Genomic DNA, 6000 nt, shown 5'->3' on the forward strand with positions numbered 1-6000 from the left:
GGCCACAAACTATCTCTCAGGGCTAATTTGCTGGACAGCCGCATGCAAGTCCGGGAAGTGCACAGGGTTTCAGGTCTCGGGGGATGTGGAGAGCTGACCTGAAGTCCCAGAACTGCAGTAGAGTGATGGCCGGGATGCACCCACTTCTCTCAATCCCCAGATTTCTCCCTTCCAGCAAATCCACATGTCCTCTTCGATGCAAAATACACCTTGACTGATGTGGGTTGGATGACATCGTCCAGACAAATCATTTGTGCGACATTAAGACGCTGCTGAATACCAGGTCTTGATGCCATGGTGGGGAGCCCAAAGAGCAGATAACATGACCCCCAGGGAATTCCCAGTCCAGCGGGGAAACAGATACGGGACAGACAACTGCCACAGAATACCCTTAGTGCCGTTTCTAGAAGTCGGGAAGGGAGTAAAGGGATATTAAGCCAAATCTGAGTTTTGGTTCTCTTGTTTGATGATATTTAAAAAATGAAGCGGTGGACATCATGCAGGTACAGTCTGTGGTCCACAAGGTAAGCCACTCCCAGGACATGCAGACCCCCAGGGAGACACAGGGGAGCAGGACAAAAGGTGGGATGCTCGGTTACCTCCCTGCCTTTAGGATCGGGTATGAGGAGAAGACAGGACTTACAGCACAGGCCCAGGGGGCCACCAGGGCGCTCCTGCCCACTGCCGGTGATGGGGGTGCGGGCAGTAGAGCCTGGGCTCCTGCTTAGAGCCGGAGCCTTCCTAGCCAGTGTCAGCAACCTGCTGCAGCCCCAGGGCAGGACACAGAGTTCCCAGCCAAGGAGGCCTGAGCAAGGGGTGGAGGACACACCCCCCGAGGGAACCCCACCTTCCTCGGTACAGATTTGATAGCCTCTCCTGAGGGACCCTCCACATTCCAGCTGAGCTCTCTCTCAAACACACTCACTGACGCCTCCCTCTGGGCTCCCTTGGCTCTGAAGCCCCAGGATTTGGGGCCACGTCTGTGTCCCCCTTCTCCAGCCCTAGACCCTCTGTTCACACCACCAGCAGCTTTCTCTCTACCCTAACAATGTTCGGTCCTGTGGTCTGTCCCTTTGGGACCACCCCTTTTCCATTTCTGCAGATGGCTGTAGTTTAGGAGAAGGCAGGAGGGCAATGTGTTGGAAGGAATCTAGTCACGGCCCTGAGGGCCTGCAGCCAGGGCTGCTCCCTCGGAGGGCCTCAGGTCCCTGGGCGTCCCAATGCAATGGCTCTGTCTCGTCCTGTCCAGCACAGACCCCTGCCTCCCCTCCTCCCTCAGTGATGCTCAGGATGGAGAGTGCTGCACCCATATCTGGACCAGCTGGAGTGACCCTCTGTCCTGGCCTGCCCGGGACTGAGAGGTTTTCCAGCATTGGTACTTTTTTAAAAAAAGATTTTATTTATTTATTCATGAAAGACACAGAGAGAGGCAGAGACACAGGCAGAGGGAGAAGCAGGCCCCTGCGGGGAGCCCAATGCAGAACTCGATCCCAGGACCCCGGGATCACGACCTGGGCTGAAGGCAGACACTCAACCACTGAGCCACCCAGGTGCCCTCAGCATTGGGACTTTTGATGCTCAATGAGCCCCTTCCAGGCAAGCCAGGACAGAGGACCTTGGTACAAAGGCAAGATGGTTTCCTCAGCCCTCCCCACCCTGCCTCCTATACTTCCAGAGAGGAAAAAAACATTTCCTGGCCGGTTTGCAGGGAAATCTATCACCACCAACTCCTTCGGGAGGAAGATGACAAGAAGTGAAAGGCTTTCCCTCCAGTCAAATTAATAGCAGTAGCATCTTCACCATGAAAAGAAAGCATATGGGTGTAGTTAGACACAAGGAAAAAAATATATATCTGTGCGCACATCTAAATCCCCCCTCCAGGGGCTACGGACAGAACCCTGCCCGAGATGAGCAAGGCCAGAGTGGAGGTCCACCGAGGCACCGGTGAGAGGAGCAGCGTCGGGTCAGCTGACCCTGGCCTTCTGTGCCTGCAGAGCTGGATGCAGGGACAGAGGGGACAATCTCCCCTGGACCCAGGCTACAGGGTGGAATCGAGACACAGAAGTAGTCGAATCCACGAGACCAGCCCGGGCCCAGGCAGCAGCCACTGGGCATCCCTGCTCCACGGATTCCCACAAACTGGGTGGTTCACACAGCAGAGAGGTGGCGTGCCACTCTGGAGATCAAGGCCTCCATGGGGCCAGTTCCTCCCAAGGCCCCGGGGGAGAATCTGTCCAGGCCTCTCCTCTGGCTTTGGCTGGTTTGCTGGCGATCTTTAACGTTGCTCGACCTGTAGAAGCACCGTCTTCATCTTCGCATGGCATTCCTCCGGGGTGCATCTTTACCTAGCTTATCTTCATGACCTGGTGTACCCTTGCTACTTCCGTAAAAGTGTCACCACCTTGGGTGGACATTAGGATTTCAACATGTAAATTTGGGGGGGAACACAGTGCGGCCCCCAACAACAGCCCACATCTTATTTCTGGTGGGCGGAGCCACAGCCACCTGTAAGTAAGCTCTGTGAGGCCAGGACCAGGCCTCACCCATTTTCAGAATCCTGCCCACAGTCCAGCATTGAAGGATCACCGGGAAGCCATCCGTACAGTTAACCGGTGCAATCAGTCCTCTCTGCCCGAGTCTCCTGGGAGGTGGGACGGGCCATTTCTAAAGTTCGTGTGTGAGACAACACAGAACCAGACTCTAGAGTCGGGCAGAGACCACCTTCCGTGAGCAGAGTGCCCACAGGCAAGTTGCTTTATCACAGGAACCTCGCTTTTGTTGAAAATGAAAAAAATGCATGCTTACCCGGGTGCGCAGCTAATGCCTTTGAAAGCAACTGGCAGGCTTCAGTCACTGTGAGGGGTGAGGTCCCCATCACGGGAGGTGTGTAAGCAGACAAACGCTGGATGATCTCTTCTTGGAAAGGCTGGAATAGTGACTTCAGCACAGAAATGGAGCTGGGGCTGGCTTGTACCCTGAGCCACACGGTACAGCTGGGCTTTGCCAGGCCTTCTCTCCAAATCCGCCCGACCCATTTTGGTTCTCCCAAGAGAAGGAAGGGCACTGATGTGCTTTGAGCATCTGCCCCACACCTTCATTAGAAACCGCTCTACCCCCCTTTAACAGGTGAGAAGACTGAGACCCAGGGCAGGCCCAGTCGGCCTAGCTGGCCAATGGGGGCAGCAGGATGAACGTGGAGATGTGTCCCAGCACGAAGCTTTGCCCCGAGTTCCCAGCGTCATGGACATGGGAACTCCACTCACACAAGCACTCAGCTCCTCCTGGGTGCCTGGCGCCAACTTTGGCCCTGGAGGAACACCGGAGTCTGGCACACTGCCCATGCCACGGACAAGTTGCCCATGTGATGGGAGGGAGCCAGCACGGAAACACGCGGGGTGATCATTACGCTAAGCAGGAAACACTTGCAGATTCGTTATAGAGCAGACGCTGTTCTCAGTGTGTGACGTGCATGAGCCACTTAATTCTGCCAACAACCCCGAGGTAAGTACAACTATACCCCCATTTTACAGACAAAGACACTGGGGCGCAAAGAGAGGAAGTCTCCCGACAGGGGTCATAGGAGCCGGAGACGGTGGTGCCAAAGCTCAAACTTGGATGTTCAAGAGTCTGTGCTCTGACCCCTCAAGCTGAAGCCCTCAGGAGTGGAATCTCAGGCCTTCGCTAGTGCATGAGCATGGATTCTGTGTCCCCCACCCCTAGAAACCGTATCCGAAAAGGAACCACGCGTGTCCTCCGTCTGCATGTAAGGCTGGGCCAGGGGAGAAGGAATCAGGCTGGACGGGCTCTGGATGAGTTTCCAGTGGCTGCTGTAACAAAGCCCCGGGAATTCAGTGGCTTCTAACAACGCAAACGTCCTCTCTTGCGGTTCTAGAAGCTGGAAGTTCCAAGTCCATCAGTTTCCATGGGCTAAGCGGTCAAGTTGTTGGCAGGGCTGGGTCCTTCTGGAGGCTCTAGAGGAAAATTGGTCTTTTGACTTTTCTGCTTCTAGTGTCCCCCACCGCCCCGCCCCCGAGCCCATCCGCAAGGCTTCCTCTGTCTTTAAAGCTCATGGCTCCAAACCTGCTCCTGCCACTAATTGCATGCCCTCTCTTCTGCAGCCACAGGGCCCACCGGGACCATCTAGAATCATCTCTCCACCTCAAGAGCCTTAACTTCATCACATCTGAAAAGTCCCTTTTCCCATATTAGAGAAAATTTACAGGTTGTAAGAATTAGGACCCAGATATCTTCGAGGACCATTATTCAGCCTCCTCCAGGCCCCAAGGACTGACTGGTCAGGCCAATCTCCTCCTGCAGAAACAGGGGAACAGAGGCAGAGAAGCAGGGATGTGCTCAAAGTCTCTCTGGCATTTGGTTGCAGGGTTGAGTCACGGGCTGTCTGCCTGGAGCTGGGAGGCTGTGCCCACTTCTGGGACCCAAAACTCATGAGATCCAAAGAGGCGGGCTGAGAGGAGACCACCTACGCCGGGCTTGGCCTTATCCTCTGGACCACAGGCAGAGGGGCGAGGAGGGGTCTGGACAATGTCTAAGAGCTGCCCGGCCGGAGAATGCTGCAATTCAGTGATTTTTCAAAAGCTCAGGTTGGAGGATCCCTCTACACTCTTTTTTTTTTTTTTTTAAGATTTTATTTATTTATTCACGAGAGATACAGAAAGAGAGGCAGACACGGGCAAGAGGGAGAAGCAGGCTCCCTATGAGGAGCCCAATGCGGGACTCAATCCCCAGACCCCAGGGTCACGACCTGAGCCACCCAGGTGACCCTACCTCTACACTCTTGAACATTATTGAAGACTCCTGGGGCACCTGACTGGCTCAGCCAGTAGAGCATGGACTCTTGATCTCAGGGCCACGAGTTTAAGCCCCACGTCAGGCATAAAGATTACTTAATAAATAGATGAATTAATGAAGACTCCAAGGAGTTCTTGTTTATGAAGAAGATCACGATAAATAGTTGCCATCTTAGAAGTTAAAACCAAGACAATTAAAATATTTATTGAATCATTTATAAATAAGCATAAACCCATTACCTGTTAACATAGCATTTTATTTTTTGAAAAGCTATATTTTGTAAAACCAAGGGTCAGTGAGAAGAGTGGCCCTGTTTTATACTTTTGCACATCTCTTTATCGTCTGGTTTAATAAAAGACAGACCTCTCAGAGCTGCTTCTGCAGTTTGTTGCGATATGTTGCTCTGATTGAGATTGGTAAAGAATATCCAGCTTCCGGATATGTAATTGGAAAAGGGAGGAGTGATTCACCTGTCTTTTCAGATAGCTATGGATATCTAGTTTTGATGTGATGCCTAAACTCCATGTGTCAGTTTTTTTTTTAATTTTTTTAAATTTTTATTTATTTATGATAGTCACAGAGACAGAGAGAGAGGCAGAGACACAGGCAGAGGGAGAAGCAGGCCCCATGCACCGGGAGCCCGATGTGGGATTCGATCTCGGGTCTCCAGGATCGCGCCCTGGGCCAAAGGCAGGCGCCAAACCGCTGCGCCACCCAGGGATCCCTTGGTGGGTTTTTTTCTTTAAGTTTCACTATGGAATCGAAAACTATCAATAAAATTGTTCTACTTTGTTTTATTAAAAGCCATTGGTGTGTCCTGCATTTTGAATGGATCTTTTACACCTGCACACCTTTGCAAATCATGCACTGGTCACTTGGAAAATATCATTCCACTGAATTATGCAAGTCTTCCAAATGTTGATCATAGTGATCACGTATCATTACATAATATCACGTAGTCACTTTCACTAATATCACCTCTCATCTCATTTTAAAAGTCTTTGAGTGGGACACCTGGGTGGCTCAGTGGTTGAGCGCCTGCCTTTGGCTCAGGGTGTGATCCCAGGTCCTGGGATCGAGTGCCACATCGGGCTCCCTGCATGGGGCCTGCTTCTCCCTCTGCGGTGTCTCTGCCTCTCTCTGTGTGTCTCATGAATAAATAAATAAAATCTTAAAAAAAAAAAGTCTTTG

Source organism: Canis lupus, chromosome 8 (assembly GCF_011100685.1).
Source record: "Canis lupus familiaris isolate Mischka breed German Shepherd chromosome 8, alternate assembly UU_Cfam_GSD_1.0, whole genome shotgun sequence".
NCBI classification, from domain to species: Eukaryota; Metazoa; Chordata; class Mammalia; order Carnivora; family Canidae; genus Canis; species Canis lupus.